Here is a 25,296-nt window from a genome sequence, read left to right as displayed (position 1 = left end):
TCCTTTTATAAGAACATGCAAACTGGTATTAGCTATCAGGAAGTATAAGGATAGAAAAGAAGGCAGATGAAATATCTGTTACTTTAAAGGTAGTGGCATCTGAAGGACTAGAACTCAGTATTGTTGCAGGCTTAGGAATAGCTGTAAATGTTGGTACTGCTACAGCATTCACTGCACACACAGATTTCAGTTTCTTAACTGGTAAAATAAGAGTATTACAAGGACTGCAAGTCAGGACAATGATGCTTTGTTGCAACAAGGCAGAAATAACAGGTTCAATTCCTGTCTATGTTTCTACTAACAAAGGATACTGAACAACCACAGACAGGTGCTCACAAGGTTTTAATGTTATTTGCACAGGTTCTGTGTCTTTTATGGGTCCTATCTCATCGTCATGGGTACTGCTGTATTGCGGACGGATAACATTTAATTCTTCTATCCCAGTATTTTCTGCTTTCTGCTCTGATGTTAAGAAAACAAAATGAGAATCTTCATCTGAACAGTTAGCATTTGAATATAATCCTAAATATTCCTTAGGAACATTTAAAAATACACCATTAGGTGTGCAAAAACAGTGCATCTAAGTTTACATAGTAAATCTCTACCTAACAGATTCAATGCAGCTGAATTCCCTACAGTAAATGCATGCTGATCTTTTAGTGGACCAATTTAAATATCAGTAGGTTTAGTTTCTGGATAACCTAAAGGACCTCTAGACACTCCTACATCCTAAATTGTATGTTTAGAAACTGGAAGGCTTTTGGCATTTGCCAAAGTAATAATATATATAGTAGCTCCTGTATCTACAAGAAAGGGGATACACGTATTTTACACTCTAACATTGACAAAAGGACCATCTATATTAATCAGTACCAAGGGAAATAACTATTTCCTGTTCTTGGCTGTCCTAACAAGTTTGCTGCCACACTACTGGCTGCCAAACAGTGTTCCATACAAATGGTTTTCTGTGGTCTTTGAACGTTTGGTGAATTTGCTTGCTGCCCAGCTAACTGACATTCATTTTGTCATTGCCCAGTTTGACCACAATTAAAACAAGCCTTCAAATGTGGTGCATCTAGCAGTGATGGTGGTGAATAAGGGGAATAATAGTTTTGATGATACTGTCTTGGGGGTTGCTGAAAGAATCAGAATCTGCTTCTTCCCCCATGTTTTCTTCTTCTTCCCCATCCTTGTCCTCAGGAGTTGGTATTAAACTGCTGGAGCTGAATATCTACTAACGTTTTCCTTTGTTTGTTTTCTTCCCTAAGCAAATTATCTGCTACATATTATGACTGATTTACAGTTTCATGGATACCTAAGCTTGGCCGATTCAAACAAATCTTTTTATTCTGTTCTTGTATTGGTAGTAAAAAAACCTTTACTAAAGTTGTTGACAACCCGCTCATTGACACACATTCTGTAGGTTATGGATGTCCAGAGAAGGCTTCAAATGCATCTATCATGCACTGCAAGTACACAGTGATAGATTAATTCTCTTTCTGCACAATAGCATTTATTCTTGCCCAATTAGGGATGGGGCACACTATGGTAATGGCTTTTAAGACCTGTATGTTTCGAAATATAGCCACCTATGTTAGATTTATTCTATATTTTACTAAAAATATAAAAATATCAGGATGTATGGAGGTTGCTATTAGGTCTTTGATGGAAGGGTTTGCATCTGTGCATATCCTCCTAAAATCTTTGCATATTCTGTGGAGTGTGTTTGAATAGGAGGGAGAGAATCTACAATGGTTTGAAAATGCACTGTACTCCATGGTCATACAACTGTTATTGTAGGTTTAGCCTCACTGTTTCTTCTTGCTGCAGGCTTTGGTACTTCCCACATGGGGGGCATTTGTGTAGAAGGTATATCAGAATCAGTAGAAGAGTCAATCTGTGCTTACTCATATTCCTCCCACTCTATAAGTATTGAAAATTGGGTAACATTCTGCTTAATCTTACCCAAAGTTCTTTTTTATGATAAATTCCTATAAGGAAATCTTTTCAATGTTCTCACATGCTTAACATTTGTTTTGTTTTTATGTCTATGATAGAATTATTTTGCTTTATTAGCTTTATGCATTAGTATTTGCTCTGAAGGTATTTTGATGGGGAATGAATGACATTCTTGACAGAGATTAGTATTATAACTGACCCAGTGGGATGACTGAAAGTGCTGGAAGTAATTTGAGCTATATCAGTGGAGGTGGCAGGTGCTCTGCAAATGTCATCTCCACCTGCTCTCTCGGAGAGGGTAAATGTCAGCTTCTTGAAGCATGGGATGGGTCATAAGGTAGAGGGAGTGTAGAATGTAATGGAGACTTGTCAACATTGGATGATTTTGGCTCGACTTATAATTTCTCAAACTGTCTTAATGGATACATACTGTAGGAATAGGACTTCTCATTTGCACATTTTTGTAATGTATTTATTGTTCTATTAGCCATCTGCAGCAATGACTTTAATCTAGCTGACTTATATTTTAATCTATCTATGGGTTCATTTTCCTTATTTTTAAGTTCTTCCTGCCAGTCATTAATAGATGGCCAATAGGAGACTGGAATCTTATTACACTTTTGCTTAATTTACTATTTAGGTTTTTGTAAAATTTTATCAAAAGTACCTGTTTCTGGAAAATGTAAAGCACTGTCATTCCTCTTGAGCTCAGTCCATTTTACGAAATTACTGCAACTGCCTCTTCCATACTTATTAAATATATGCCTGCCTGGAGTTTCATACTCTGGCTTTTTTATACCACTTGTACTGGCATCCATTATAAAAACCCACTCTCATACCAAAGGGGACAGATCTGCAAATATAATAACGGTCACTCAAATTCCCAAATGAAGGAATCCTTTTTGTTGCTTTTTTATATTTGATTAGAACCCTTTCTCACTCCTGAGAAGGATATTTTGTCCTTCTGACAAGGAAACTCAGTCATTGTGACAAGGATAAACTATCCTTGTATATACTGATTAGACCCCACTAGCATATAATTAATTCTAAAGGTCTTAGTATGGGTGATTACACACACACTCATTTTCCCTGATGCACAGAATTTAACTGATCGCATTTAATCAAAACTAGTGAAGAAAGATTTAGTAAAGCTTTTCTGTACAGACTTTAGACTCTGTTGAAATTTCAAAATTGTGTATTGGTACACCAGAAACTTGCCTGGTAGAAAATCTGTCTTTCTTTTCAGCCCAGTGGCAATTTCTAATGCAGCAGCAGCACACAGATGGCTCAGAACTCTTTATGGCACCAAACTACTAACGTACCAAATAATTTTCACATGAGACAGCTCAGCAGAGAATAACAATCTATTTTACTGCACAGAGAAACACATACATGAGAGACTGGAAAATCAAGGACTTCCTCCTCAAACTACAGAATTCATTATGTTTTATATTTTCTTTCATTAAAAACAACATTATTGTAACAATCAAAGAACAGCCACTGACCAATTAAAAATGAACACTACAGCATTAATTTTGTTAAGATCTCCTGACTACTTGTTTATGACATTACATACTAGGCATGAGTTTGAATTCCATAAGAGACTTTTCTACTAAAAACAAATCTTATGTATTTCTAATACTTTTCTAAGCCTCCCAGCATTTTTTAATATTAGACAGGAAGAAATCAGCCTATACATATTGAAGAGCATTCAAAATTTCATTCTGCTTATGAAAACATATTGGAAATTACATGCACGCACTAACATTTTCCCTTCTCAGCCTTCACAGGTTAAATCTGTTTGGAGTAGCTAAATAAACTGTGAGATCAGGATTTTCTCAAGATCTATGGTGCAGTTGTTGGAAATGGTCTGGGACAGGCTGATCAGCAGGAAGCAGCTGAGGTTAGTGACATATGTGTTCTCCTACAAACAAGAAGAGGTTCTGTTTTGTCTCTTTTCTGCTTCTAAACTGATTCTCAGTTCCAGTGTAGTAATGCCATGGTACCTTGATAAATAATCTGAGTGGGTGGTATGGAGATTTCCTTTTCTTGACTTGAAGAAAGAAGTTTTAACAAAGTTCCTTGTATGATGGTAAAGATGTCATAGTCAAACCAATAATCTAAAATGCATTGAAATGGAACCTCTTCTTTATTCTTCAAATCATATCCAAGCACTATACATGGCTGATCATTCCCTTCATTTTCATTTAACTTAGACTTACAGTCACTAGCGATGTCGATTCTGTGGATTTGACCCTCAAAAATGGTTGGATGTTTTTCTCCTGATATTAAAGATTCTTGGGATTTTTTTTAAGTAAGTTCAGTAAGTTTCCTTTTACAAGTGAAGAAATCTTTTTAACTATAGATGTTAAGGGTTTGTATTGTTATCCCACATAGGATTAGGTTACAAAGTTTTTTGGAATGTGTATGTACCAATCTAGCTTTTTCCTTGACAAGATTAAATATTTTGGTTACACTCATGGATATGGTATTACGAAATAATTTTATTTATTTTGAGGGTCAGTTGTTCAGACAGAAAACTGGAGGGGCAATGGGGGCAGGATGCTCCCCCATTTTTACAAATTGTGGCAGGCCATTTGGGAATATGAATACATTTTTAATAGTGAATTACATTATAACAGATGTCACCCCAAACACCAAAAAAAGGCTGTGGTTAAGGATTAATTTGTCTGTGTGGCCCAGATGATTTCCAAATTTGACACTTTTTTGCAAGAATATGATGGTTTAGCAGATATATTTTTCTGAATATGATGATTTAGCAGATATGTTTTTTTTTTTCAATAATAAATCTTTATTTTTTTCCAATTGTTAATACAATACTACAACATATGTACATTATATACATGAATGCTTCCAACAGTTGCATAAGATCATTATACATTAAGATAAAATTCTAAAGGGGTATTAAAAAAAAATCTAGTATCAATATAAGGCTTATCTATACTAACCTCCATATTAAGTATGTCCTTCCTGGGGAAAAATGGATTAGAACATTAAGCTAACACAATGTTAAAGATTTGCTCCCATATTTTTGTATTATTTATATTTTTCTTATGATCTTTAATTAGTAATTTATGTGCTAAAATATGTTTTATCGCTACACTTTTAAAGTTTTCCCATGAAGTCTGAGATGGATTCAGCCAATTTGTAGCTATATAAAGCTTCATTAACAAAAAAATATTTATGAGTATGATCATTTGGGACCTGTCCAAGTTATTCGGAGGAATATGAAGAATCATAAACTCCCAAGAAAGTGTGGACTGTTGGTAACCCATTTTTTGTAATTGAATTTTTAAAGAATTCCAAAGTTTGAATATACATTTACAGCTCCAGAACATGTGTAAAAGGTCAGCCATTTGATCGATACAATATGGACATTTAGGTGAATTTTTAGAGTTGAATCTATGCAGACTGAGACGAGTGTAATAAGCGTTATTAAATATCATCAGCTGAGTAAATAATAGCTTTTGAAGAGATACTGATTTTAAGGTTAAATTAATTGCTTTCAATATTTTATTATCATCAGTCGATAATAATTTATCCTTCCAGTATTTGGATAAGAGTATTTGGTTATTATATTTCACGGCTTTTATCAAATTATATGAAGCCGTTATATATTTGAAGTCCTGCATAAGAGTTTGCCATAAGTTTAAACAAATGATTAAGTCTTCTACTTTAATTTTGAAATTACTAAAATAACTTATTGAAAGATCCTTTAATTGTCTCATTATAATTAAATAAGAGTTAGGAAGGCTCATCTCTCTTAACATGTCGTGTATTGAGCTACCAAGAAAAGGATATAAATCAAGTATGGTTAGATCAATTATAAGTGGGAATTTTTTAAGATCTATCAATTGATTACCGATTTTCAAATTCAGGTTCTTGTGAAATGGTTGGAAAGTCATCATATACTGTAAGAGATTTAGTGATTTAAACAGATTTTGTATTGATATTATATATAATCTAATATGTTCCATCAAAGCGTACATTTTAAAGGTATCTTTATTTAAAAAAGGTAATGCCTTAAAATTAATACCCAATCCAACAACATGTTTGTAATTCAGAATCAACCACTTGGGTGACCATTTAGTACTGGGCATGTCAAAGTTAACCACTCTTAGAATTCTATTAGCATTTATTATTAAATAATATGCTTCAAAATTTGGTAAGTCTAATCCACCCTTATTTTTCGGAGTCATCAGTTTATCATAAGATATTCTAGTTTTTCTAGGTTCCCATACAAATCTACCTAATTCCGTATGAAGTTGTTTAAAGAATTTCCTAGAAATTGAGACTTGAGTAGCTCGAAAAATATATAATATTCTGGGGAGTACATTCATTTTAATAATTGAAGCCTTTGCCATTATTGGTAATTTCAGATTATTCCATCTTTTTAAATCAGACAATATATGATCCCAAATTAGCTTAACATTGTTCGCATAAAAGTCTCTATTATCTGTTGAGAAAACAATACCCAAATATTTTATTTTTTCTTCGGATTTTAACTGACCTACCAATGGTAAAAGCGAAAAGGGTGTAGGCGTCTTTAAAGGAAATAAATTGTTTTTTTTTAATTTATTTTGTAATTAGATATTTCTGCAAAATCTTCCACTGCTTTTAATATTTTCTTGGTATCTGAAACAGGCGTTGTACAGTAAATATTAAGATCATCAGCAAAAGCAGCCATGGATATTTTCGTACCATATATTATTGGAGCATTATGATAAATATTTTGCTTAATATGTAGAAATAGTGGTTCTAAGTATAAATTGAATAATATAGGAGATAGCGGACATCCTTGACGGGTACCATTCTTAATTTGTATTCTTTTTGAGAAATTTTTATTAATGTATAAAGTTGTATAGGGATTATTATATAACTTTTTTAATGTTAAAATAAAGCCTTGGGGTATATTGAAATATGATAAAATATCAAACAAAAATTTTAAATTAAATCTATCAAAAGCTTTTTGAGCATCAATTATGAGTGCGTAAATGTTAAGATTTCTATGAGTGGCATAAGAAATTAGTGTATGAAGTGATAACATATTATCAGTAGTTTGTCTGCCATTTATAAAACCAGCTTGTTCATCAGATATTATTAGGTTTATTACCTTCTTCAATCTATTAGCTAAAATAGATGTCATAATTTTCATGTCTATATTTAAAAGTGAAATGGTTCTATAGTGCTCCAGATTTTGAAGATCTGCATTCTCTTTAGGTATAAGAATTGTTTTCGAAGCATTAAAGTGCGGATCATTAATTTTATTATTAATTATATAGTTAAATACATGTGGAAGTATTTTACCCAATATATCACAAAACGTTTTGTAAAATTCAGTAGTCAAACCATTCGGTCCTGGAGCTTTATGTGGCTTCAAATTATTAATTGTATCTGTTATCTCCCCAGAGGAAATTGGTTTGATTAAACTCACATGAGACTCATCACCAATTTTCGGAAAGATAATCTTCTGCAGAAAATCGTTATTACTCTTATTTATAAGTAATTCCTGATGCTCGCCATAGATTTGAGAGAATATTAATTCAAAGGTTTTCGTAATGTCTTCAGTATCGGTATATTTTTTATTATTAAACTGTATTTCAGAAATTTGAGAAGGTATTTTCAATTGATTAATGATACGAGCTAGTGCTTTTGATGGGGTCTGAATATGATTAGCGTATTTTACCAGTATTTTCTGTTCATAAAATGACAATTTACTATTTTGTAGTAAAAAAAGATCTTTTTGACATTTTAATAACTCCGTTTCAGTTTGTTTACTATAATTCCCAATTAAATCCTGATCTAGTAACTTAATTTTAGTTTCCAATTCTTGTATGTCTCTAGTTTGTATTTTCTTATAATAAGTAGCCTTTTGAAGAAAGATTCCTCTTATTTGTGCTTTGGTCATTGCCCATTCTATATCAGGTGGATGCTGGTGTTTAGAGAAATTAACTAGTAGAAGATTAAAGGTCTCTTGAACTTCTTTAGTTATATCTTCTTTATTTAATAAATACGGATTTAGAGACCAATTATAACCTCTATGACGCATACTATTTCTAGTGTCCTTGGTAAAAATTAATGTGATTCTAGAATGATCTGATAAGTGTCGAGCTTGTATAGATACACAGGGATCTAAAGTAATTAGTACGTCTGAAATTAGAAAAAAATCAATCCTAGACCACATTTTATGACAACTTGAATAAAATGTAAAGTTATTTGCATTTATTTGATTATTTGTGTATTTAAATGGGTCATATAGTTTAAAATCTGTTTTAAGTTCCTGTAATGCTATCACTGCTTGATTGTTAAAGGACCTGTGTGAACTTGATTTATCTAATTTGGGATCTTGATATGTATTCCAATCCCCTCCTATTATTATATAACAATTATTATATTGATTCAGGATAAAATAAAGTGATGCTATAAAAAGTTGTTGATTGGTACATGGGGCATATATATTAAGAAGTACCACAGGTTTATCATAAAGTGTAGATGAAAGAATCACATAACACCATCTCTTTGTCTATTTTAAAATCTAGAATTTTCTCTTGATACTGATTTTTAATAATAATAGCCACTCCTGCACTATTAGTTGTCCCTTCTGAAGCTACCACCTCTCTAATCCATTTCTTATCCTTAAGGACAGCCCATTGGTCGTTGGTCAAGTGGGTTTCTTGTAATAAAATAAAATATGCCTTTGACTGGAGAAATAAATGAAGAAATAATTTCCTTTTTTTCAAGTTCTGGAGCCCTTTAGTATTCCATGAGTCTATTATCCACATACTAAGATCTTTAATTCATTTAAGGATATTTTAAAATTGAGAAACAGTACTAAATTTGAGTATAATAGCACAATATATATTGTCTGGAAGCAATCTTGACATCCTATCCCTAACCAGTGCCTATCCACTATTCCCCTGGAACATAGGTTTTTTACACTGTTAAAACTTTTATGGGTAAATAACCTTACTAAACATCTATTCTTTATGTTACAAAATATAACATCAAAAACATGCAAAAAACCTATAAAAGCTACATCTAACTCTACAAAGCCTAACCAGAACATTCCCTAATAAACACTGATAAATATCCACAGCTCTTGAACACACTATTTAGTTAAACCTATCAAGTAAATGGTCTTCATTACACTTATAGTTACTATCATACCTCACTAATAGTTCTCATACATTATTACTTATACTAATTAGTTGTATCTCATTAAGTTATCTAGCAACCATATTTAAATCTAAAATAATCAAGTATGTGACACTTCCCCTATTAAACAATAACATTATTAAATTAAAGATAATTCACCATATGTATTGTTAGTTAGAAGAGAGAAAAAGAACTACAGAGAAAACAAATGTTTAACATTTAAGTATAATATTAAATCTGGCTTTATTTATATAGTCTAAATTATCTAGAATTGTAATGTCAGCAAATAAGGTGAATAAAAATAGGACTTTAACTTCACTTTACTAGGTAATATAGTTAAATGTATGAAATAATGACTGAGTAACACAGTCCTCAAATCAGTCAGAACCACATGCCAGTATATAAACAAGATAACCTTCACATTCCTAGAGAGCCCAGAATATAATGTCTCATGGTCTCTTTATCTACTAATTATCCCAACACTAAATCCCCTTATTATCTAAACATTTGCATTATTAAAACACATCAGTAATACAGGAAAAACAAATAATAAAATATACTACAAGGTTATTAACACATCAACATTCAGCATAACATACCTAAGGAAAAAGAATAACTATGGTAAAGCTATAATACTTCTAAGCAATCAGTTAAATAACACATTTTAAGCCAGTACATTATTAATTCAATTGTAATCATACCTGAATGAATTCACAATTCCCTTTAAACCAGTAAAACATGTTACATACTTTAAATGTCCACGAATGCTCGTTTTACAGTCCAAATAGCTTTCGCTTCCTCAACAGAGATCTTCCTACTTCTTGAGCTTGTAATCCTGTCTTCAAGCTCGCGACGGGGGAACCATTAAATGGACGGACTTCCAGATGCGCCACCTCGAAAGCGGACCCTCAGTAGCACCCAAAGGACTTCCTGCTGCTTCGCGAAGGGGCTCAGTTCGTAGGAGCCATAAAAGTTCGGAAAATCTTCGTGGACGAGCTGGAGCTGTAAAAAGAAACTAAGTAAACATTTACCAAGGGGCCTGGTGAAGAAAAGAGAATAAACAAAGGATTTTAAAGCCTCGAGACGTAGTAAGAATGGAATCCCAGCATCCACGTTGCTGCAAATGGACTGGATGGCCAGATCAAGCTTCCGAAGCTGGAAGGGACTTAAAAATCTTCAAAAAGGTAACATTTGCTTCTTTTTTTGTAGATATGGAATATTTGGAGCCATCCACTATAAAAATTAATGTGTTAGGGTATTTTATTTGAAATTTGATATTCTTTTCAATGAGGAACTTACAGTATGGAGATAATGCTTGTCTAGCTTGCCTTATTTGCAATGGTAAATCCTGGGCCATAGAAACTCTATTATTTTGCCACATAATATAACCTCCATTTTTTTTAACAGTTAAAATTATTTTGTTTACGTCCTGGTAGTTGAGTATTTTGACGTATACTGGTCTAGGTATGTTTGAGGCTTGTGCTTCTCTGAGAGCTCTATGAGCTCTTTCTATAACTATTTGTTTAGCTATGTCAGAGTCATTGAACAATATTTCAAGTATTTGTGTAATGGTAGAAGTTAAATCATTGTATTGGATAGATTCTGGAATTCCTCTGATAATTATATTGTTCCTTCTGGATCGTGCCTCCAAATCCAGAATTTTATTTTGCATAGACTGAATATCCAGGTCATGAATGTCTGTTTTTTTTGCAAGCAATGTTATTCTGTCCTCATTTTCAGATATTCTGGCTTCTGATTTATCCATCCTTTCGAGAATTTGACTGCATGTGGCACCAAAAGAATGTACCTGGTTTGATAGTTCTTTCAAAGCTTCTTGGATGGGTAATAAAGCAGTTTTAATATCTTCCATATTAGCTAGTTGATCTGGTTTATTTTTCATTCCAGCTTTTGAAAGTTCCTGCTGTTTTGTAATCTTCTGCCTTTTTGTTGTTAAATCTTTTTCTGGTGACTGAAGTTCTGATAATTTTGTTTTAGTTGTTGTTGTTTCCATACTTTTGTCTTCTTTTGACATTGTGGAGCAAAGCAGATCTTTAGTATAGCTGAATGGTAAATATCCAAGGTTACTACTCAGACAGTTCCTTTGTTTAATACTCTGTTCAGAGTCAGTCAGTCAATCAGATCCAATCCTATTAATTTGTTTAATTTCCTCCGGTTCCTTCACCTCTCAAGCGATATTTAGTTGTAGTAGATTAATTTTAGCCAACAATTAGTGTAGAAAAGCTTGCAGTATATCCTCAGGGTTAATTTTTATTCCGAGTATCTGAAGAGCTGTAGATATGCAGTGTCTACAGAATGGCGGCCATCTTTGAATCTGCAGATATGTTTTTTTAAATGTAATATCCTTTTCATTTTGTAAGTTCAATACTGGAAGAAGTAGTTATCAAGAGGAAGAATGTTTGTTTGCACTCCTATAGTGTTGAGGGGTGGTGATGTAATTAGTAATGAGAACACATCCCAACAGATGAAATATACAAGATCTTGTGTTACTACATTCACCTTGGATAGTGACCCAAGAGCTGATGTTTTATATAAAAATTGGACTTTATTTAATAAAAATGTTGATGTATTGATAAAATTGGGAGATAAACCCCTGATTACATACAGGAAAGACAGGTGTTTCAAGAATTATTTGGAAAATGAAAAAACGCTTTTTCCAAGAATACGATTGAGCAAAAGGTTGGTATGTATAAATGTGACCATTGCCATTAATGCCCTTACACCCTTAAGGCAGGTGTTATATCTATTAGGGGTAAATTTATACATGCCAGAGGATGTTCTTGTAATCCTAGATGTGTGGTGTATTTAGCTCAATGTAAGATATGTCCTGCATTCAATGTCGGTAAAACTGACAGGAAGTTAAGGGAATGCATATGTGAACATAGATATGATATTAGGAAAAGGAAAAATATGAATGCATTATACAAACATATGAATTGACTGTAAGGCATGATTGTTTGTTTTTTATTCTTGAAAAAGTTTTATTGGATCCTCAGAGTGTATTTATGAGTAAATATGTTGAACACTATGAGCTTTGGTGGTAAATATTTTTAAATGCCAAAAGTTTTCCAGGTCAATTAATGATCTTTTAAAATTTAAACATTACGGGGTTTGATCAGTTTAGTCAAAAGGTTGTTAGTTTTATAATAACATATATTCTCTTAATTAGGATGTGTTGTTCTTTTTATTTTTTTGATTGCCTGTTGTTAGTGATGTGGTTTTTGAGAAGGTTTTTAAACTGATTTATGACTTAAGGTTATTGGTCTGATGAAGTTCAATGATTGTGAATGAAAGCACTCAACAATAACATTAAACATATTAATTCTACAGTTCTGGATGTCTTTTTATCCACACCATCACAAGGTTTTGTGGTTTGATTCTAACAATGTTTTTTTTTGGTTTATAAGAGGAATATTTAATACAAAAAAAACTATTTTCAGATGAGACTTTTGATCACATGAGTCCCTTAATGTATGACCAATAGTATAGTTATAGGTTCATAGATTAGTACTAGGCTAACTGCCTTCATGGGCCATTTTAAGCCTAGGCAATTACCCCTTGTGAGAATCAAAGCCTGGACCTTGTGTCTGTAAGGTAAACACCTTAACCATTATGCCAACCCCCTAACTTATGCCAACCTCCCAACTTATGCCAACCTAAAATCTGCACAGTTTTGGAGTATACAAAGATGCCCATTTTCAGTCCTTTGGCATGCCTAAAAAAAGAAAGAAAATAGGGGAGAAGATGAGTAGTGCTATTTGAGATAGACAACTAGGGTTTCTAATTCGTAGGCCTGGTCTCCCTGTTTTTTTTTTCTTTTAGTGCTAGAGATCAGTTTAAGTTCTATTAATTGCTGGTTGATATCGCCTCACTAACTTCACATCCTTTTAATTTTATGGGATCTGTTCCGTTGTCTGCAAGCTCTGCAGGACAGATGGCAGCAATTAACCTTCGGGGTACAGGACCATTTTTGAGAGCTAGAAGCCACATAAGACCAAGACAGAAGTTCACATACCAAAAGGAGGCTTCAACCAGCTGCATAGACTGACATCTTAGCTGATGAAATGCCAGCTAAAATGTTGTGGCAATGTATTTGGAAGGATGCCCAGAATTCAGTTACCAATCCTTCATGAATTTTGGAAGGCACTCAAGAAAATGAAGGTAAAGAAAATATGATGACACAGGGGCACCTTTGCTAGAAAGGGGGAAGAAGTAGACAATTATTTTGAAGAACGTTTGGCCTGATTGCCAGAGGAGGGTAGATCTAGGATTTTTGATTTGGTCTTAGAGAGAAACTTTGGGTCCAAATGCCCTATAGTTAACTGCGCTCCTCAGGGCTCTTGGCAGGCCATCTTTGATCATCCAACATCACTGATGACATTGAAAATACAAATTACTCCTCCTTCCACCCTTAAAAAGGCTATGCCAACTGACCCAGACCTCAGTATAGCACAATTTTTGTCCCCATGGCAGTTGGCTACTATTTCAGGTCCACAGTTTCTGTCTCACACATTATGGCTTGCATCCCTTTGAATGTTAAAGAGAAAGATATCTGGGTAATTAAATGGACTCTTTAGTTTATTTGATACAGATGGCATTCAAAGGATTCTTGAGGCTGAGAACTCAGGGTCCAAAGAGCTTGCAGCAGCCCTTTCTACGCTAGGTAAAAAAGCCTCTGGCAAAACAATAGTGAGAAGATGGGATAACTGGATTTTGGGTTTCACTGTATTTATTGCCAACCTTATTGAAAAAAAGTAATAATCAAGCTCTTCACCTTCTAGACTATTTTCTTTGAAATGAGGAGTCATACCACGTTTGGGGATGGAAGGTCCTGATATGACCAGCAGTTTAGGAAGTTAAAAGCAACAGAGACATAATTTGGTGGGATCAACAGCACCCCAACATTTGGTTTAGCATTATTCTGGATAAACACAATAATCTGGGAAGTCACAACTCATAAAAACAACCAGTTAAAAGCTAAATACAGTTGGACTTTCAATAACGGAAAATTTTCATGACCTGCTTGCAGATTTGCTTACCTCAATTCCTATTATGGGAAGAATCTTGCAATGACCAGGCGCTGGTTGAAGGTGGGACAGCCAAATTCAAAATCTACCGCAGGTTCATGTGAGAAAACTTGCAGCCAAGATAGGATACTCCTCAAAAAGGTAGGCCTCTTTTTCACAGCCAAAGAGGGAACTTTTCTCAGGGATAGATATGCTCCAAAAGCATTGTATTCCCCTGTCAGGGTTAATAAGCTGGGGTGAGAACTTTCTGACTTTCCCAAAAAGCAGGCGGTTATCTTTCTCATCAAAGGCTCCATATCAGGTTTTGCCACAGGGTCTTCTGTTTAACTTGATTCCAGAAATGTAAAAGAACCTATCATCTCTCAAAGGGAGAGAACTGGAAGTTTCAAAATTAATGGAGAAGGAGGTCCACACAGGGAGGGTTCTTGGTCCTTTTTCACACCTCCCTATGACCCCTTTATAAAATTTCCACCACTGGGCTGGTGCCAAAAAAGAACTTAGAGGATTTCCATTTAATATACCATTTGTTTCACCAAACCAGTTCCTCTGTCAATGATTTAATAGACAAAAACAATCCAAAGTGCACTATGCAACTTTGGATCAAGCTGCACAAGCCATTATGAAATTTTTAGATACATGGCTTTGCAAGCCAGACATTCAGTCTTCCTTCCATATCCTTGCCATCAGAAAGGAGGATTGACTTCCGTTGAACTTTTTCTTTGATGACAAATTCTTCTTTGATAGAGCTCTTTAGCCTGTTCAGTTTTTGAAGCCTTCAGTTCTGCATTACACTATAGCAGGCAACTCGCACCCATGCAAGTTGACATCCATTATTTAGACTATTACCTGATAATAGGCAAAGGGAGAGAATGTGATAAAGAAGGTATGCAGATCTTCTTAAAGCTATGCAGCAAATTTGGAGTATCATTTTCTATTGACAAGTTGGATGACCCCAGCCAAGCCATTACCTTCTTCGGTCTAGTGACTAACATCACAGCAGCTGTCTTTAAACTCCCTACTGACAAGTTGCATCATCTCAGTTCCACAATTGGTAGGTTTCTTAAAGTTACCAACATGATAATCAGCAAAGTTATGCAGATGCATGGGCTTCTTAACTTCACCTGCAGGGCTATTTCCTTGGGCAGGACATTTCTCAGATCTTTATCCAGCCTGCTAAAAGGAAGCAAACATAAACACCATTGGATAAGCATTACCCTTTGTATCTGAGAGGAGGTCTGGTTGTGGAAGATTTTTCTGCTCCACTATGATGGGGTCATACTTTGCAGAGTCCTTGGGTGTCCTCTGATGAATTGCTGCAATTTGATGATGCAGCAGCAGGACTTGGGATGGGTCGATTTTAGCCTAATGGCCCACCTCATGGTCCAACAAAAGAAAAAAGAACATCACATTCTTAAAATGTTGCCAGTGTGGGTAGCCACATTCATTTAAAAGGAGCATTTTTGTAATAAGAGGGTAATAGTTTACTCTGAATATCAAGCAGTAGTGCAGGTCCTTAAAACTTCTTCAAAGTCCAGGTGGGTTCACTTAGTGGCAAGATTGTTGGTTCTGATGAACATGTAGTAAATGTAAGCTTTTCAAGTTTCCACATACCACATAGGGATAATGGTTTTGTTGACAGTTTAGCCTAATTCCAGGTTGCCAGGTTTAGTCAATTGGCTCCAGATGTGGCTCCTTTTGGGACTCTTATTTCTCTGGTGATTTTGATGATTGATGAACACTAACTAGCACACATTTGTCCAAGTCTTGGGCCTCAAGCACCAAGAAACCTCAGTTACAACTTGTCCAAGTCTTGGGCCTCAAGCACCAAGAAAGCTCAGCTACAACTATTTAAAAAAATTACAAGGATCTGTCCCAGCATGCCAGACATTGGGCTGTACCAGTATTGCTTCAGTTTTTAATTCAGATAAGTTTTTTGAAGGAAGCACCTAGTATCTTATACATAACACTAGTAGCCTTAAGCTGGTCAGCCCATGCTCTAGGGCTCCCTGATATTTTTGGTCAGTGGCTATTTACTAGATTAATAAATAACATGAAGAACCTTAGAGGAACATTGCAAGATCCAAGAAAACCTATAGGCTATAACATTTTCCGCCACATTATTTTGGGAAGCTATTACTCAAAAAACAATTTCCATTCATTTATTATCTGGGCCACTTTGTTTATCTGGCTGTATGCCAGGGCCTTTAGAGTAAATGAGCTGCTACAGGCACTGCAATGGGATGACATGCTTTTAACTAAGGATTATGTACTGGTGTAGTTAAGGAAGTCCAACACAGATAAAATCATTCGGGTACACATGATTTGCCTAGAGAGGGACAAATGTGTTTCACTTGCCCAGTTCATTGAGCTAAAGCATTCTGCAAATTAATACCTGATGATGCTTCCTCTAGTCCCATTTTCTGCTTAACATCAGGTCATTTCATAGATTCATAGATTCATAGATCACTACTAGGCTAACTGCCCTTACGGGCCATTTTAAACCTAGCCAATTATCACTTGTGATACTCAAACCCTGCACCTTGTGTTTGCAAGGCAATTTGACTACTTTCTTTGAAGGATTCCCACCCAAGGTTATTTTCATGCTCCTTCTGTACCATACCTCTCAACTGTCCAGATTTTCACAGAACGCCCAGATTTTTGTCTCATATTTTTGGTCTGTTTCTCATAAAATTGTGGTTTTCTGGCAAATCAGTGAGGATTGAAGTCAGGGAATAATGGCAGACATTTGACTTTCAGGCTTCATATCTTTCAGAAAAGTCATGCTAATGCAAAAGTGGTTATTCTATCAACTTTTTAAGTTTTTTAAGAGTAATATTTAAAACATGTTAGCCTTTGTCCCCTATTTATTTGTAGCTTTGTCCAGATTTCTTGCTCTAAGAGGTTGCGAAGTATGTTCTGTACAGGTAGGACTGCAGACCTTTCATTTGAGGGGTATTTGACTAAAGACCTAAAAAGGAATGGTAGATGGATATCTGATCCCTTCCTTTTTTACATTAGAATGTAACTGGGGTATTTTACTTTTCAGAGAAGAAGGTGTCATGGATTTTCAGGCAGTCTTTTGTCCCAAGAGTGGCTTTGAAAGCAGCAGTTTGCCCCAGTAGTTTAACATGAGCCTTGGATTAGAATGCTTGAATAACTCATTGAGTAATTTTCCCAGGCTCATCTTGAATTCAGCTGTGGGATGTTTGATACCAACTACTATCCAGTTGGGCTAAGGCCACCACCCTGATCATTAACATTGGAGGCAATGTTTGAACCCTGGTTCTGAAGAATATACTCTTAGCTAGGATTTTATTTTACCTTCACAGTTTAGTTACTCTGCATCCTAATTTGATAGTCTTTTCCGCTGATATTGCACCCAAACTTCATTGGAAATATGTTATGAGGAGTTCAGCCATAGAGTTATCCAGATCCTTTATCAGTCACCAGGTAGTCCATGCAGCAAGATCTACTGCCATCCAGGCTATTAAGCATGGTAACTTATCAAAGCCAGACAAGGACTTTTATGCCTGTGGTGGAATTCAGTTAATTATTTGGGTTTTAACTTATTCAGTTTTGCAATCATTTTTGTCTATTAATGACTATCTTAGCCAAAATATTCATTGTTGATTACTTGATTGAACCAATACTTCAGTTCTGTTTAAAACCAAGGCTATGTTATATTAGGGGCAGAGATCTAGAATGAGATGACCAGTATGTGCATGCATGGTAGCGGGAAGTAGCCTTATGCCCTCAATTCCCCCTTTGTATCTCCCCCTTTATAATTTAGATATCTCATATGTTTTTGACAGTTGGGAAGACCTTTAGTGGCAAAGAGGGTTAAGCTCTGACTTTGGTGGGTAATGTGGTCTGTCCGAGAGGCTTGATGTACCCACCCAGACTAAAGCTCATGAAGCTGGACTGGCTGTTTTATAATTAGGACTTCTTAATGTTTAATCTGATATGTTTTGACTATTATTCAACATTGGTGTTATGTTGATTTATCGTTATTAATAAAATGGTCTCAAAGGTAAAATGCTGGTCTTGTTTATGATGCATCTCAAGTGCACAAAGACAGCTTGCTCTCAAACCCTTTTGTTCATGAATGAGCATCTGGCAAGGGGGTAGAGCCTTAGAGGGGTTTAAATAAACTGCTTCTTAGTGATTATTTCACTCTGGTGGCTGGTTCACCAGAACCTCTCTAACTCTTCCCCTTTTTTTCCTCCTGGTCAGGATCAGAGGTCACACTCCAGGTCCTATCCCTCCCATATTTAAATGTTTTGTTATAGTTGGTCAGTCACCTCCTGGGCTCAACCCCCCTTTGTATTCTCCCCATTATAGTTCAGCAGCCTCTTGTAGTTTTGACAAGTTCGGAACACTGAAAAGTCATTGCTTCAAAGGCAAGTTCCTTAGGGGCAAAGAGTGTTAAGCCCTACCTTTTGTAAATAATGTGATGTCTCTGAGGGGCTTGGAGTATATACCTGGACTACAGCGTGCAGGGATGGAATGGGTTTGGGGATACAAACTGGCTTCCTTGGTTGTTTGTGGTTATGACCTATTAATGGTTAATATGTTATGTTTTCAGTATTATTCAATGCTGGCATCATGTTGATTTATCTTTATGAATAAAATGGTAGCAAAGGAAAAATATTGGTCTGGCTTATTACTCGCCTCAAATGGACAACAATTTTTACAAGCCAATGATGTCATAGATTTGAGAAAAAAAAACTTGAGGTTTTCCATCAAGATTTTTTAGGCAGAGGTGCAAATCAGTTTACCCTCATCATTCTCTAACTTACAATCACAAGCTGTTTAGCATAGTCTGCACTATATAGTTATTTTATTTTTCTTTGTCTTATCTCTCGTTTATTCATTTTTTGGGCTAAGACAACCTTCAGTACTGGTTCTGGTCTTGTTGATTTCATCCAGTGGTTTGAACTATTCCACAATACCCAAATCTATCAACCGGGCCTTTGAGAATTGGCTGGAAATCAGAGGTAAGTGAAGTTTCATTCAATGACTTTCTGTTAAATAGCACTTCAATTCATAAGCAAAGGGGTTGCAGAGTATGTTTCAGCACAGACCTCTCTCTCTGTGTTTCACCTGTTTATTTAATATGGGTTAATCAAATTAAATTGTTCTTGATATGCTCACCATCAGTACATTCTAAATCTGTGGTGCTAAGACAGTGCCAGTATAATATGAATGGATATTATACAGTTATTGTAATTGTGCGTGCTGCTCAGTAACATTGTCATACATTCATAACCTGTTATTTTGTATCTTTTTCCTATGGAAATGAAGTATCAGTGTAAAACAATGACAGAATTATGACCCATGAATGTAATAATGTCTCTAGTTTGTCATTTGATCACTTAGTGCAACATAAATGCTTGTGATTAGGTGAGCGGAAATTATGCATGGCTCATACCTATAGCATTTATACATTTTTTCTGCAGCCTGCCAAATACATTGCTGAACAAGAATTGTTAAGACCTTTACCTGAATGGTCATCATTGGCATATGGACTTTTGGAAAAGGCAAAAGAATAGTCTAGCTGTTGTATTACGTATCTCAAATATGAAAATCACTAAAACTTACCTTTACAACCGTTGATATAGTCTGACCACATGAGTATACCGTGGTCTGTAATAAAACAAATAGATAACACTGGTGTAAGTACTAACCCAGCAGGGAAGTACTATGGAACAAACTATGCGACCATAAAAGTCAAACTTGTTGGGCTGGTAAGGGGGTAAGGGATATGACACACCAGACTGTAGAAGAATCTTGGGACAATGTCAGCACCAAAAAAAATGTAATCCAGAATTATATTCCCTTATAAAATGACCAACAGAAAAGTAAAACAATAAAAATCTATGGCAGAGCAAGAAACTGGAATCACTGACTAGAAAAAATAGATAAATATGTTTATCTGTTTACAAAAAAAACTACCTGTCCTCAGTAATAAAGCCATAGGCACACAAATACAAAACAAATTTAAGACAAAGACATATCATCTTGTGGCAGCTATAGTTGCAATCTCCATCTCCTTAGCAAAACTAATAGCAAAGAGTATATCATGCAGATATAAAAATCTCATTGTTCCCTTTTATTTGGTATTGGTTAGACTAAGTTTAGAGTACAATACCCCCTTTGGGATTTATCTCACACAACATATCAAGCAACTACAGAAGATCCAGAGTTTCCTAGCAAATAAGATTTAAGGCATAACATCCCTGAGCTACTAACAGGGGTAGGAGGTCTATTGTTTTACTCAGTATCTTCTAGACTCCTGAGAGACAATCTCTGTCTTATCTGTTGAGCCATTTGAGACCCTGTTGTCCTTGATTAAAACAATGGAGAGGTGGATTCATTATGCAGCAGATCCCCCTTCTCTGGAATAAGTTACCCCTGCAGATTAAGCAGTATGATACATTATCATCTTTCAAACAGAATCTGGATGACTCGATGGTTATCCCCAAATCTGCATCAGAACAAGCTGGCCTAGACCTCCCTGAGAAAGGGGTATAGTGCTAGGGTGGATGTTGGCAAAATATTGATAGCCACAAGACTGAATTGCCTTGAGTAGTTGGTTCCATACATAAACTCAAAGCAGATTCTGCGGCCTGTCCTGCTGAGCTGAACAGATGTTTTTATTTCATATTGCTGCTAGCATAACACCTAGACTAGCCCTCTTATTTCAAGTTACTTTAGATCACAGCTATGAGTTACTTTTTTGTTAGGAGAGCATCATTACACCTTTCTTGAAGGGAGATAACATGTTGAATCCAGGCATTTATAGGACAATTAACTTAAGATGCTTCAACAGGGTACTTATAAATGATAGCCCACAAAATGTTTCCATGTATACACACTAGCCTCCATGGTTTCATTTAGTGCTGGCCTAGTGTCTTTAACTTGGTTTTTGCATGCCTGTTATTGATGCCTTAGACTGTAAGACAACTCTGTAGTCTGTATTTCTTCACTGGGAAAGAAAAATAAATAAATTATCTCTACCTTACCATCTATTATAATACATACTATGGAGTCTTAATGAACAAATACATATGCAGTGAGATGAATTCAGATATAGTTGAGGAAGGGACAATGAGTGGGTCCCATGGTTACCATCTAGCTGTATGCTCCACAAACCTTTTCCACTCTAACTCAATTCAGAAAGGAAATTTCCACCCATAAACAATCACACAGACTCTATCCTGAAGAAAACTCATTTTAACAATGCTGTTCTGCAAATTGATTTAAAAGTACCTCTTCCACTCTCACTCAAATCAGGAAGTAAGTTGCCACCCGCAAATTAGATCTCACAGACTATCTCTGGAAGAAAATTCCCCTTAACAATTCTGTTCTGATAATTGATTTAAAAGTACCTTTTAAATTCCAACTGAAGATAGAAAGTAAGTCACCACTCACAAACATGAGCACACAGATTATCTCCTGAAAAATACATCCCGTTAACAGTGCTGTTCTTCAAACTGATTTAAAAGTGTAGGTCAGTCTTGTTCTATCAATGCAATATTGTTTTTAGCACAGTAGAGTAACATATGATCTTTGTCTTCTATAGGGCTCTAGTTTCTGTTAGTATCTCTCACAAATACCAAACATAGTTATACAACCAATTTTTTCTCCCTATTGAATAATTTGGTTGCCCTACTTTTTCACAGCATCATCGTTTACACCTGATAAAGCGTAAGTCTTCCTCTTTTTTCTCTATACAAAGGATCTATTATTCTTGAAAAATATTATTAGATACCAAATGGCTGTTTATAGCCAATAGCTGTTTCTCTGATAAATGCACTCTTACCATGTGAACTGGATAGCAACAGATTGTTTTTCTAGGCATTGGAAAATGTATGGGGCTGTAGCTCCACTTCATTAATCCTTATTCTGTTCAGGCTCACTACTCTCCCCTACCCTACCCTGTATCCCCACATACCTCTCCTACTCCAAATTTATATGCTAATTAGTCCCTCCCACATGTGACACTACCCCAGTACTGCCACAGCCCTAACTCTAAACATCAAACTCCTAACTCCAAACCCCAAACTCCACCCACAGTAACCACCAAGCAAGAAACTCACTATTGCATTTCTCACAACTAATTGCTAGTTTAAACAATCAAAATGATTACTCTCCATATTCTAGCAGTCTTTTTCCATACTACATTAGCACAAATCACACCTTATTTTATACCCCCTCTACCTCTAACAACCAGTATTGGGTTTGGGGATTAGCATAATGGTTAAGATGTTTGCCTTACAGATGCAAAGTGCACCATTTGATTCTCAAATAGAATAACTTGCTAGACTTAAATTGTCCCACATGGGTAGTTAAACTGCTACTAACCTGCGGAAAAAAATGGTAATCTCCAATTTACTTGTTTTACTATATTTGTATCAATCTACATCATAGAATACCTTAAATACACAAAGCTAAATCCTCTTACCCACAAATGTAATATTAATCTAAAAAATACACTTCCTCTTTTAAATTCAGCACCTCGTAATTTTAATCTACACAACTGTACAGGCCTAAGAATACTTCATGCCAGTCTAAAAAGCATCTGTTATAAACTACTCAAAGACCATGCCTAACTATACATGCAATTTCCTGATAACCTAGTTGCCACCAAAACCTCAATGAAACAAGAAATAAAAAATGAAAAAAAAGTCCTCCCACTAGGTTTCAACATACTGTCTAGACAGAAAATACAATATAATTTTGAATGGAACCACCTATGTGGAGCTAGAAGAGATGCAAAATCAACTGGCTAACAATTTTAGCTCCAGCTTTACCCCTTCCCCCAGTTACCTCTCAAGAAATACTATACAACACCCCCCCCCCCCCAAACAACTAGGGAAGAGGTCCTAAATGTACTCTCTGAAGCCAAGAACAGTCATTTTACGGGCTCTGATAATGTCCCAGGAAGCCTCCTAAATAGCATGAAATACAGCATATTAGGACTACTGGAGTCACCATTTAACCATAACCTCCAGTCAGGCGTCATGTCACATGAATGGAGAACTGCAACAATCATCCCTCTGCATAATGATGGGCCCTCTACAGACCCTGGAAACTACATACCCATAATTCTGACTAGCCTTATATGCAAAACCATTGAAATAACGTTTTGGCACTGATTAATAATAAAATTGGAAACTTCCAGACACTGGATACAATCCAGTTTGGTTTTGTCAGGGAAAGATTATGCCCAATCAGTCTGGTAGAGTTCTTCAAGAAGGTCATGAAGACAATGGATTAGGGAAAATTGGTTCATACTGCTTATCTTGACCTGGCCAAGACATTTGATACAATACACCCCTGAGGAATTGTAAACAAATTCATGGAACAAAGCATGAACTGTTGTGTTACACTTTGAATAGCCAGCTGGCTCTCAGCTAGGAACCATGAAGTTAGGAAAGGGGAATCCACCTCAACAAAGGGGCCGGTCACTAGTAGAGTCCTTCAGGAGTCACTACTGTGTCCTTTCCTTTTTGTCTTCTATTCTCAGGAATCAAGATCATTGTCAATAGCCTATAGCTGAACAAGTTTGCAGATGACTGCAAATTAGCAGCAGTCAAAGAATCTCCCCAACATACTTATATCCCCCTGGAAGGGCTAATACTGACAAATAACTGGTGCCATAAACACGGTTTAAAAATTCAATGCCAATAAATGAGTAACAGTACTGTAAAGGAAGATGGCTACCTCAGGAAACTACCTTACTGATAACATACTCCTACGAGGAGACCCAGTGGTCACAGATTTGGGGATGTATATAGACAATAACCTGGCTTTTGACCAACCTTTGTCTAAAGTAGTAAGGAAAACATTCTATGTTGCTCAATTTACAAGCAAGGGTATGGCATCTAGGTAGAAGGAAGTCATAATTCTACTGTACTTAGCCTTCATCAGACCCATCATATAGTACAATTTCCCCTTCTGCATGTAAATGACCAAGCATATAAAACAACTGAAATGTCCACAGAGGATCCTCATAAAAAGGGTGTTAACAACATGTCCTATACAGATCACTTCAAAGCCCTATCCCTATAAACTGTGCACAACAGACTGTTGACAGGTGGTCTATGTTTGGCATACAAAGCATTCCTGGATCCCACTCTGTTGCATCTCTTGCACATCAGCAAACAAATAGCATCAGAAGTACCTGATCCAGGGACTTAATCCTTTCTTGTAATATAATATCCAAGTGAGTGAGGTTACATCTCAGTACAAAACTGATAACAACAAGAAAAAGTGCAGTCTGTCTTCAACTCCAGAATAGGTTAAAACTAGCAAACCTCCAAATATTTGTAGAAAAGCGATTTATTTAAGCTTTAAAATGTAACATTAGCTTTTTGTCCACTGTACCACCAACGAACTTCATCAGAATAGAAAAATAAAGAGGCAATAGCAATTTTTATACAAAAAATGTCAGCAGTTCATTACATAATTAACCAATCATACAAATGAATCAAATAGACCATTAAATCATTAAAATCTCATTCCTAAGTTCTTAAAGCATCAAAACATCAAAAACATCAAAACTGAACTTCCATTTAATTTACTTTAAAATCCAGTTAAAACTATATTGCAAAGCAAAAGTTAACAAATATAACATTCAGTGGATATATGCTATTTCAGCCTTCCAAAGCAGCAGCAGCACCTACTCCCCCATTCTCTATTTCTGCATCAGAGAATACCTCTATATCCTCCGTCAAACAAGCCAAATTACTAGGGGTCATTATTGACAACAATATGAAATCTGACAAACACATAGCTCATACAATAACCAAAATCAACAAAAAAATACATACTCTTTACAGATGTAAAAACTTCCTAACCAGCAACAGTAAAGTTACCCTAGCTCATACTCATCTTCTCTCTACCTTATTGTATGCTTTTCCTGTCCTAATTAGTCTTAACAAGAGTGATTTAAACAAGCTATCAGTAAGCTACAACAAAAGAGCAACATTTGCCACAAACTCCTCCAACCACACCCACCACTGTCAGGCCCTAAAACAGCTTTCCTGGTTGGAATTCCCTAACACCTTAGCACTAAACCAACAACTCCTAGCTCACCAAAAACTGTACC

This window comes from Protopterus annectens, chromosome 2.part2 (genome assembly GCF_019279795.1).
Source record: "Protopterus annectens isolate FY-2018-M chromosome 2.part2, PAN1.0, whole genome shotgun sequence".
Classification (NCBI taxonomy): Eukaryota; Metazoa; Chordata; order Ceratodontiformes; family Protopteridae; genus Protopterus; species Protopterus annectens.
This window is presented reverse-complemented; position numbering follows the sequence as displayed.